Source organism: Macaca fascicularis, chromosome 3 (assembly GCF_037993035.2).
Source record: "Macaca fascicularis isolate 582-1 chromosome 3, T2T-MFA8v1.1".
NCBI lineage: Eukaryota > Metazoa > Chordata > Mammalia > Primates > Cercopithecidae > Macaca > Macaca fascicularis.
This window is the reverse complement of record NC_088377.1, coordinates 97,652,827-97,665,127: the sequence shown is the minus strand read 5'-3', so window position 1 is coordinate 97,665,127 and position 12,301 is coordinate 97,652,827. Positions and strand designations below refer to the sequence as shown.

The 12,301-nt window shown below is 37.9% G+C and overlaps 1 pseudogene; it reads right to left on the bottom strand.

The window, feature by feature from the left end:
* LOC102118199 (protein C-mannosyl-transferase DPY19L1-like) overlaps positions 1–12,301 on the bottom strand; it is a 105,567-nt pseudogene that overhangs the window by 50,977 nt on the left and 42,289 nt on the right.

Sequence of the window (12,301 nt, the reverse complement as noted above, 5' to 3'; positions counted from 1 at the left end):
CCCCAAGCCATCACCACCCACCACCTCCCTCTCATGTCACAATATGTCAACTACAGGTAGAAACCAAGAACTAAAGGAAATGGCTGCTCTTCCAAAGGAGACAATGTCAGTAAGAAGGATGAAATATCAGAAGACGAAGATGGCCAATAGAAAGAAGGTTGCTATCCTTCAGAAAAAAGGCAAGATGTCTGCCAAAACTTCAAGAAAGGAGGGTTAGCAGGTTTTCCCTCCTAGAAAGACTGCAGTGTCCAGGAAAGCAAAATGAAAGCCCACACTTCCAAGCAAGCAGTCACAGCCACACCAAGCAAGCAGGGAGCCACACCAACTAAGGAGCATAACCAGGAAAGCCATCGCAATCAGAAGTGACAAGCTGCCAATGAAGATGGCGAGGAAGACCAAGATGGGATGGATCTGAACCAGGAGTGGTGAAAGCAGCAGCTGATTCAGCTTCAGATGGCCAGGAATATGAGAAGGGAAATGTCAACCAGAATATAAACAGAGACAATGAAGAAGGCTCTAAAGAAAGGAAAGTTTCTAAAACTTTTCAGCAAAAAGTAAAGACAGGTATGAAAAGGTGGGTAAGGCTGAAAATGACAATGATAAGAGGCTAAAGAAGACATAAAAAGCTTGTCACAGAAGCACCTGGAGCCAAAAACAGAGAAGGACCCAACAGAAGGCAGCCCTTGAAGGCAGGAAACAGCAACTGGAGAGGCCCCATCCTGGAAGGCAGAATAATGGCCTCCAAAAATATCTGTGCCCTAATCCCTGGAACCTGTGAACATGTCATGTTGCATGGCAAAGGGGAACTAGGGCTGCAGACAGAATGAAGATGACTAATCACCTGGCCCGACAGTAGGGAATATATCCTGGATTATCCAGGTGGGCCCAGTGTAACCACAGGGTACTCAAAAGTGGAAGACAGGCTGAAGAGAAGGTTGGAGTGAACTGACAAAGAAGGACCCAATCCACCATTGCTGGTTTTGAAGATGAAGGAGCCACAAGCCAAGAAATGCAGGCGGTCTCCCAAGAAATGCAGGCGGTCTCCCAAGAAATGCAGGCAGCCTCTTAAGAAAGGCAGGCGGTCTCCTAAGAAAGGCAGGCGGTCTCCCAAGAAATGCAGGCAGCCTCTAGAAGCTAGAAAAGGCAAGAAAATTGATTCTCTCCCCTCCCACTCTGCGCCTTACAGAAGAGTGTAGCACCTCCAATACCCTGATTGTAAAACTTCGGAGCTAGAGAACTCCAAGACAGTAGATCCCAGTTTGTGGTGACTGGCTACACAGCAACAGGAAACTAACACTACCTGCCATGGTGCAGATGGACTAAAGGAAGCAGCGCTCAGTCCCCGGAGCAGCATCCGCACAGCTACTCAGGGACAGATCGGATCAGTGAGTGAAAGAAGATTCAAAGGTTTGCCTTCACTGGATTTAAGACAGGAGCAGAGGTAGAAAAGCAGGAAGGAACTAGAGACTGATAGTCTGCTGTCTGCACTACACTGGAGAAAAAAGCCATGGTCAAGAATGTGAATGTGGAAAAACAGCATCTGTGGTGGTGAATCAAAGACTCTTACAGCACAACACTTCTTACAGAGATGTTTGAGAAGGGACCGTTGCTCAATGTGCCTCAGAACCAACAGGGCACAGCTAAAGGTTATGAATTCATAGAGGTTCACCTTATTTGAAGGTGCCAAAGAATTAAACCCTACAAAAGAGTTTAGGGGACAGCAATAAAGCTGGAGCTACACAGACTTTAAAAAGCTAATGCAAAAACATTACTCATCCCATGTTCTATGAAAGGTCTGTCTAAAGACACTACTATGCAGGAGACTAAAAGCCATGTGATGGTTCTATGCTTGCTGTAACATTCAGAGAGAAATATAGATTGCCCAAAGGGTTTGGCATAACAGACTTCAACAAAGTTCTTCCGAATTTGGAGGATCACTGAAGGGAGTTATCGGTCTGAGTCATCTTCAGATTTTTATCATGCTTTGTTCCATTTTTCCATAGCCCCCATTTGGTTTCATTTTTACCCTCTGAAGCAAGGCAGGTCAATATTTGTCAGCAGAAAGGGTGAGAAGTGTGAATTCTGTGAATTACACTTTGCCCCAAAGGATTGTATCTTACAGGATACACTATAGCATAACCAGCCTTCACCTTCTTTCTGCTCATTATCAGGAGGCTATAGTGGTAACAGAAGAAGACTTGAGAAAGTGGAAATGACAGGAGAAGTGAAAGCAAATTTGCTGCTTCTCAAGCAGTCACTGTGGACCACCAAGAAAAAGGAAGAGGAATAGAAGGCTGACAGAAGAAATGTTTTTGGTACTATTTTTAAGTTATACTCTTAAAATATTTTTACTAATAACAGCATCATATTGGTTAATTATTTTATTACGTTGACTTTATTATGGAAGCTTAAGAAATTCTAGTTTAAATTATTTAATGCAAAAAGAAATAAGGTTAAGTCAAAGTTACCTGAGAATATGAGTCACAAGCAACATTTGAAGAACAAGAAATGCATATGAGAAGCTTTCAGGGAGAGGTGGTGTCCACATTACACAGGTACACTGAAAAAAAAATTCATAGTATAGTATACTTGCTAAATTTACTAAGACAGACATTCCAAGTAAAAATTGCTATTTATAAATAAAATAAAATTATTTTTAACAAATAATTTAAATGGCGTGTTGTAAAACAAACTACTGGACTTTATTCCACAGACAGCAAAACTAGCATGTGAGAAATATTACTGACAGAGAAACACATGGCTTAAGATCATGTAAAGCATTAGTATCATGAATTGTCAACAAGAAAATACCAAAAAAGATGCAACTACATCTTAAAAGGAAAGGGAGGAAAAGTACCAGCAAGAAAACCTTCTGTCAAATTTCAGAATATTTTGAGTTGATTATTTATCTATTGTCTGTCTTCTTTCCCATGAATTTCAGCAAAACTATCCATAACTAGTACTTGAGAATTCTTTGTAGTCATCAATTTTAGTATTTTCATTCAGTGCTGCTACAAAAGAATATTCCATTTTTGGTTTTACTTCTTTGCCTAAGCTACCCTGGGTTGCAAAATATTTAAAAGTAGGTGGTAGAATCAAATTAAGTAACAAAAGTCCTAAAATTTTTAAGTATAAACCTTTCTGAAAAGCTCACTTTGGACATAATTAAGCAATGTACTATCGCGGTTGTAATAATGTCATTTTTCTGTATATATACTAAATATATTAGTAAGTTCATCCTTCCATCAACAGAAAACCACATAGAATTAAATGCAAGCAATCTGATATTATTAAGTCACACTAAAATAAATTATGATGTCTTTCAGTGCAAGCAGGGATGACAAAGACTCCACAGAATGGCAAAGACCATGTCAGAAATAAGTGTTTCCTATATTTTAGCTCTACCTCAGACCACTGAATATTTCTAATACTGCTATAGAAAGACTGAGTCAATTCACTCCTCTTTTCTACCAAGCTCACCATCCTCTATGAAAATGATATATGTATGTATTTATGAATGAACTACTCCCACAAGGGAATGCTGAAAAGATCTGTTGATAATGTATACCGTCGTTACTGAATATTACTGAATGTCTGTTGATAATGTATACTGTTGTAACCAGAATGCAATTTTTAAAAGTTGTTAGTTTATTGGATTAACTGGAGAGTTCAGTAGGACTGACAGTAAGATACATAGGCAAAACACATTTCATTGCCCTTTACTGTGCTTCGCAGATAACGTCTGTCACAAATTGAAGGTTTGTGGCAACCCTGCCTCAAGCAAGTCTATCAGTGCCATTTTTCCAATAGCAGGTGGTCACTTCAAGTCTCTGTGTCACGTTTTGGTAATTTTCATAATATTTCAACATTTTCCTTTCTTTTTTTTTTTTTTTGAGACAGAGTCTCGCTCTGTCACCCAGGCTGGAGTGCAGTGGCACAATCTCAGCTAACTGCAAGCTCCGCCTCCCAGGCTCAAGCCATTCTCCTGCCTCGGCCTCCTGAGTAGCTGGGACTACAGGTGCCTGCCACCTCACCCGGCTAATTTTTTTTTTTTTTTGGTATATTTTTTTTAGTAGAGACAGGTTTCTCCGTGTTAGCCAGAATGGTCTTGATCTCCTGACCTCGTGATCCGCCCACCTCGGCCTCCTAAAGTGCTGGGATTACAGGCATGAGCCACCACGCCCGGCCTATTTCAACCTTTTTCATTATTACTATATCTGCTATGGTGATCTGTGATCAGTAATCTCTGATATTACTATTGTAATTGCTTTAGGTGCCTTGAACCATGTCCAATAAGATGGCAAACTTAATGGATAAACATGTGTGTTCTAACTGCTCCACCGATCAGCCACTCTCCCATCTCTCTCCCTCCCATCAGGCCTCCAAATTCCCTGAGACGCAACAATATTAAAATTAGGAAAATTAATAAGCCTACAAGGGCCTCTAAGTGTTCAATTAATAGAAAGAGTTGTTCATCTCTCACTTTAAGTCAAAGGCTAGAAATGATTGAACTTAGTGAAGAAGGCACGTCAAAATCTGAGAGAGGCCAAAAGCTAGGCCTCTTATGCCTAACAGTCTGGAATGCAAAAGAAAAATTATTGAAGGATATTAAAAGTGAAACAACCTTATTGCTGATATGCAGACAGTTCTAATGTACTGGATGGAAGATCAAACCAGCCACATTTCCTTAAGTCAAAGCCTAATCCAGAACAAAACCCTAACTCTCTTCAATTCTATGAAGGCTGAGAGAGGTGAGGAAGCTGCAGAAGTAAAGTCTGAACTAGCAAAGGTTGGTTCATGAGGTTTCAGGAAAGAAGCCATCTCCATAAGATAAAAGTACAAGGTAAAACAGCAATGCTGATGTAGAAGCTGCAAGTTATCCAGAAGATCTAGCTAACATAACTGAGGCAGGTGCCTGCACTAAACAACAGATTTTCAGTGCAGATGAAAAAGCCTTCTATTGGAAGAAAATGTCATCTAGGACTTTCCTAGTCAGAGAGGAGTCAGTGGCTGGCTTCAAAACATCAAAGGTCAGGTTGACTCTCTTGTTAGGACCTAACGCAACCAGTGACTAACTTGAAGCCAATATTCACTGACTATTCTAAATATCCTAGGACCCTTAAGAATTACACTAATCTACTCTGCACATGATCTACAAATGGAGCAACAAGCCTAGATGACAGCACATCTGTTTTAGCATGATTGACTGGATATTTTAAACCCATTCTTGAGACCTACTGCTCAGGAAAAACAATTCTTTTCAAATTGCTCATTGACAATGCACTTGGTTACACAAGTGCTTGGGTGGAGACGGATGAAGTGATTAATGTTGGTTTCATGCCTGCTAACACAGCATCTATTCTGCAGCCCATGAAGCAAAGAGTCATTTCAACTTTCAAGTCTTATTATTTAAGAGATATGTTTCATAAAGCTCTAACTGCCACAGTGATTCCTCTGATGAGTCTGGGAAAATGAAATTTAAATCTGGAATGGATTAACTATTTCAGATACCATTAAAATCATTCTGATTCATGGGAAGATGTCAAAATACCATCATTAATAGGACTTTGGAAGAAGTTTATTTCAACCCTCATGGGAGACTTAGATGGGCTCAAGACTTCAGTGGAGGAAGTAACTGCAGATGTGGTGGAAATGGCAAGATAACTAGAAGTGGAGCCTGAAGATGTGACTGAACTGCTGTAATATCATGATAAAACTTAAAGGATAAGGAGTTGCTTCTTAAACGAGCAAAGAAGAGTGGTTTCTTGAAATGGGATCTACTACTGGTGAAGATACTGTAAACATTGTTGAAATTACAACAAAGGATTTACAATACGACATAAACGTAGTTGCTAAAGCAGTGGCAGGGTTTGAGAGGACTGACTCCAATTTTGAAAGTTCTACTGTGGGTAAAATGCTATCAAACAGCATCACATGCTACAGAGGAATCTTTCGTGAAAGGAAGAATCAATCAACACAGCAAATTTCACTGTTATCTTAAGAAACTGCCACAGCTATCCCAATCTTCAGCAACTCCTCTGTCAGCAGCTGTCAACACCAAGGTAAGACCCTCCATCTGAACAACTTGACGAAGGTTCACATGATCATTGGTAGTTTGTTTGTTTGTTTAGAGATGGAATTTCATTCTGCCGCCCAGGCTGGAGTGCAGCTGCACAATTTCAGCTCACTGTAGCCTCTGCCTCCTGGGTTCAAGCGATTCTCCTGCCTCAGCCTCCCAAGTAGCTGGGACTATAGGCACCCACCACCACACCCGGCTAATTTTTTTTTTGTATTTTTAATAGAGAAAGGGTTTCACCATGTTGACCAGGCTGGTCTCGAACTCCTGACTTCCGGTGATCTGCCTGCCTCAGCCTCCCAAAGTGCTGGGATTAGCGACTTATTTTTAAACTAAGGTATGTACATTGTTTTTTAGACATAATGCTATTTCACACTTAACAGACTACAGTACAGTGTGAATATAACTTTTATGTGCACTGGAAAACCAAAAAATTTGTATGACTTGATTTATTACAATATTCACTTTATTGCCCCGGTCTTGTCCTAACCCTGCATATCTCTGAAGTATGCCTGTACGATCAAAATTTGTAAAGTCATCAGTCTCTGTACAAAAACAAATATTCAAACAAATATTCAAACTATGCAATGTACAATTTGAGAATTTTCTTCATACAGACGGTTCCCCCACATTTGTTACCCACATTCAATGACGTTATCATTTCTCCAAAATTCATTTAATAGCTGAAGTCACTCAGTTCACCAAAACTGAATTACATTCTCTGAAAGTACGGACAAGAAAACCCAATTATAGGACTGTAATGAAGGGCAAGGTCTTCTCCTTTCAAAATTCTGAGTGTATGAAATCAAATGTCCATGAAAATGCTTCCTATGTTTCTCTAGTAACACAACGTGCTTTACTAGATCTGGTACAAATATAATTGCCATTCCAGATGACCCCATGTACTTTGAAAATAGTGAAGAGATTTGTCATGCCTTACGTTTCAACAAATAAATATTTTTTATCGCTAATTTTAAATGTAAAATAAAAATAGTGTGACAGTTTAAAATGCCAATGCTTTTTAAAGGCATTATTTTGAAATTTGAGAATTAAAGGAAATATAAATGTAAACTGCTTCAAAAAAGGGTTATACAAATGTATGCTGTCTCTAAGTACAAGAAATCCATTTATTGTGAAAATAAATTCAATAAAAATCTTACGTTGCACAAACTGCTATCATCTAGTATATAAGTTTTAGCACACATTTCATAACACTGATTATATTGCAACATAATACTATGTAGATATTAACAACAGGCTTTTATTTTCCGCTTAATAATTTTTTTTTGAGATGGAGTCTCGCTCTGTCACCCAGGCTGGAGTGCAGTGGCGCAATCGCCGTCGGTTCACTGCAAACTCCGCCTCCCGGCTTCACGCCATTCTCCTGCCTCAGCCTCCCGAGTAGCTGGGACCACAGGCGCCCGCCACCATGCCCGGCTAATTTTTTTTGTATTTTTAGTAGAGACAGGGTTTCACCATGTAATTTTTAATCATTCACTCAAGAATCAATAACTAAGGAATCTCAAAAATAGCTTAATTTTCCAATCTCTATTTTCAAACTATTAACTTATAATATTGGAAATACAGCATGATCTAATTGATTTATCTTCATAACTTCAAAATAATAGAAGAACAACTGACTAGTGAGTTATAAATTGTGGTCAGCAATGGAACAGAACAGAGTCCTCAGAAATAATACCACACATCTACAGCCATCTGATCTTTGACAGACCTGAGAGAAACAAGAAATGGGGAAAGGATTCCCTATTTAATAAATGGTGCTGGGAAAATTGGCTAGCCATAAGTAGAAAGCTGAAACTGGATCCTTTCCTTACTCCTTATACGAAAATTAATTCAAGATGGCTTAGAGACTTAAATGTTAGACCTAATACCATAAAAACCCTAGAGGAAAACCTAGGTAGCACCATTCAGGACATAGGCATGGGCAAAGACTTCATGTCTAAAACACCAAAAGCAACGGCAGCAAAAGCCAAAATTGACAAATGGGATCTCATTAAACTAAAGAGCTTCTGCACAGCAAAAGAAACTACCATCAGAGTGAACAGGCAACCTACAGAATGGGAGAAAATTTTTGCAATCTACTCATCTGACAAAGGGCTAATATCCAGAACCTACAAAGAACTCAAACAAATTTACAAGAAAAAAACAAACAACCCCATCAAAAAGTGGGCAAAGGATATGAACAGACATTTCTCAAAAGAAGCCATTCATACAGCCAACAGACACACGAAAAAATGCTCATCATCACTGGCCATCAGAGAAATGCAAATCAAAACCACAATGAGATACCATCTCACACCAGTTAGAATGGCAGTCATTAAAAAGTCAGGAAACAACAGGTGCTGGAGAGGATGTGGAGAAACAGGAACACTTTTACACTGTTAGTGGGACTGTAAACTAGTTCAACCATTATGGAAAACAGTATGGCGATTCCTCAAGGATCTAGAACTAGATGTACCATATGACCCAGCCATCCCATTACTGGGTATATACCCAAAGGATTATAAATCATGCTGCTATAAAGACACATGCACACGTATGTTTATTGCGGCACTATTCACAATAGCAAAGACTTGGAATCAACCCAAATGTCCATCAGTGACAGACTGGATTAAGAAAATGTGGCACATATACACCATGGAATACTATGCAGCCATAAAAAAGGATGAGTTTGTGTCCTTTGTAGGGACATGGATGCAGCTGGAAACCATCATTCTCAGCAAACTATCGCAAGAACAGAAAACCAAACACCGCATGTTCTCACTCATAGGTGGGAACTGAACAATGAGATCACTTGGACTCGGGAAGGGGAACATCACACACCGGGCCCTATCATGGGGAGGGGGGAAAGGGGAGGGGGGAGGGATCGCATTGGGAGTTATACCTGATGTAAATGACGAGTTGATGGGTGCTGACGAGTTGATGGGTGCAGCACAGCAACATGGCACATGTATACATATGTAACAAACCTGCACGTTATGTACATGTACCCTAGAACTTAAAGTATAATAATAATAAAAAATTAAAATTAATAATAAATAAATAAATAAATTGTGGTCAGTATTAGTATCAAACAGATCATGTTTAAGATTTATTCCAAGAGTTTTTACTAGAGTTGCTATTTGCTGTATCAATCCCAACTTGTTACTATAAAGTTTAGGTTTAAAACAAATCACCCACCTCTGACTGCTGCTTTTCTATATTGATTATACTATTTCTTCATATTGCTTAATATTAACTATAATAATGCTTTAAACATTATGTTTATCAGTGCTTCCTTAAAAGACTGCTGGCACCATGAAGGTTATGCTACCTCTCTTCAGAGAATGTTATAGGTGTTAAGAATCCTGCTATCCACATAGTAAACATAAAAATGCTAGGTTTAAGAGACATGGCTTGATTATCTCTTGTTTGATGCTCTTAGGGCAGTCCCATTATTTAGGAAGACCCTTAGTTTGGAGTAGGCTTTGTGCGTCTCAGGGCACTGTATCTTGATAAGTAAGCCTGGTTGCTTTCTTGGAGTTTTGGTCTATTTTTGTACCATCCACGGGTTGAGTATTTCTTATCCAAAATGCTGGGACCAGAAGTGTTTCGGATTTCAGAGTTTTTCAAATTTTGCAATATTTGCATTTTTCCTACTGACTGAGCATCTCTAATCCAAAAAAACAAAATCTGAAATGCTCCAATGAGAATTTCCTTTGAGAGTCATGTTGGCATTCAAAAAGTTTTGGACTTTTGGAGTATTTCAGACTTCAGATTTTCAGATTACAGATGCACAGCCTGTACTGATAAGCTGCTCAATTAACCAGTTATATATTTCAATCTGAACTTATAATACAATTTTGGCTCATAGAGGGTTTAATGTGTCAGTGATAAGTAAATGCTATTTTAAACTTTACTATCTTTATAAAGAATTTCAGTTGGTTGTATAACAAAAAACATGAATCTTTTTGTCTCTGAAAATCTAAGATATCAGTATATCCTATCCTAAATTTACAAAAAACCTCTGTGAAAGCAGTCAACTTTGTTGAAAAAGCAGTGAGTACACCTCCACGTTTCCACCCATTGTTGCAATGACTCGAACTTGACCACTACTTATTCATCTAAAATAGAAAATATATCTGGCAAGATGTTATCAGTATCAACTCTACCACCTTTATCATGTGGTTATAAACTACACTGCTCAAGGTTATCAACATAACCAAAATTCTGACTACAAAATGAAAGCATTAGCCAAGGCATAAAGGCAATATAAATAGAAACAGAAACAAATGATTCAAACTGCACTATCAAAATGATAATACAACATGGAGAAATAAAAACAATTCAGGTTGCTTCTGAATTGTTTAACTTTTATACTCTGACTAGACCTCCTTAGTAGCATATACTCTTAGGAGAAAAATAAGTAGAGAAATACTGAACCATACTTGGTAGGTTTGTTATTGGTAATGACATTAGTGTAATAACTCTGAAACCATTTTGTGTTTGTTTCTGGAACCTTTTTGTGTTTGAAAGGAAGTGTTCAGACACCAATGAGATATATCAAAAGGGCAGAAAATAGTGCCAAAATCATAAAATATCTAGAGATTAATAAAATATGTGCAAAACATAAAACATTGCTGAGAGAAATTAAAGGAGATGAATATAAATCTATGTTTATGGATTGGAAGATTTAGTATATTCAGCAATGTCCATTCGAAATTAATCTAGAGATCCAATACACAACCAACAGGTTGTGTATGTGTTGAAAGAGAGGGGAGTAGTGACAAGCTGATTCTAAAATTTGTATAGAAACACAAAGGACCTGGAACAGCTATGGCAATATTGATGAAAAACAAGGTTAGAGATCTTTATTATCAGATATTGAACTTATAAACTACAATATTTAAGGCAATGTGATACTGGCTTGAAGATAAATGGACAAATAGAACATAATGGAGAGTGTTGAAATAAATCCAAAAATATATAGTCACTTTATTTATGACACAAGGCCCACTACAATTCAGCAGGGAAAGAATTTTCTTTTTAACAAATGGTACTAGGTTAATTGGACATCCTATTTGGGGTGGTGTAGGGGAGGAAGGAATCTCGAACCTATTTCATACTCTATACAAGATTCTAGACAGATTATAAACCAAAATGTGAAAGCTACACCAAGCTTTTCCCTTATATTTTCTTTAAGCTTCTAAAAGAAAATACAAGAAAATCTTTATGACCTACAGTAGGCAAAGAGTTTTTAATCAGACACAAAAAGGACTGAACATAAGAGATTGATAAATGGAACTTCATGAAAATTAAGAACTTCATCAAAAAACCCCAAAAAGATCTGTGTACACAAAGATAAAAATCACAAAATCTGGAAAGATGAAAAGGCAGGTCATAAGTGGTGAGAGGGTACTTGCAGAACATATATTCTACAAAGAACTCCACGGAATTGACAATGAGTTCTCATATATGAATAAAATAACCCAAGTATTTTTTAATGGGTGAAGACTTAGGTATTAAAGAAAAGAGTTCTAAATCAGATAAGCCATATTAAAAGGTGCTCAATATCATTATTCATCAGGAAAATGCAAACGAAACCCATAATAAGGTACCATTTCACTCATCAGAATGACTATAATTAAGAGGACTGCCAATGCCAAGCACTGACCAGGATGTATTGATAAAAGAAACTGGAATTCTCGTACATTGCCAATGGGGGTAAAACCTGGCACAAGCACTTTAGAAAACAATGTGGAAATATATCACAGACATACACTGAGAGAAAGACATCAGACATAAGAAAGTATGATTCCACTATATGAAACCCCCAAACAGGCAAAACTAATCAATGGTGATAGAGATAGAAGAGTAGCTACCTGTTTTGAAGGATGGGGAAAGATACAGATGGGACAGGAACAGAGGTGAGCCTGCTTGGGGGCTGGAAATAGTCTAAACATTGATCTAGCCTGGATACAAGACTGTATACATATGTAAAGATCCACTGAATAGTTAAAACATGCAAATCTTAACATATGAAAATTATATATAATTAAAATGTGGGGAGACTATTACCAGCCAAATGTGTGACAATGAGAACATCAAAAAGATTTGCGATGGATTATGAAACATTGAATAAATTTTTTAAAAACTATGCATATATAGTAAAAGAAAACAGCAGGACAGGGGATTTGTCTTTACAGAACACCACTAAATGCAGAT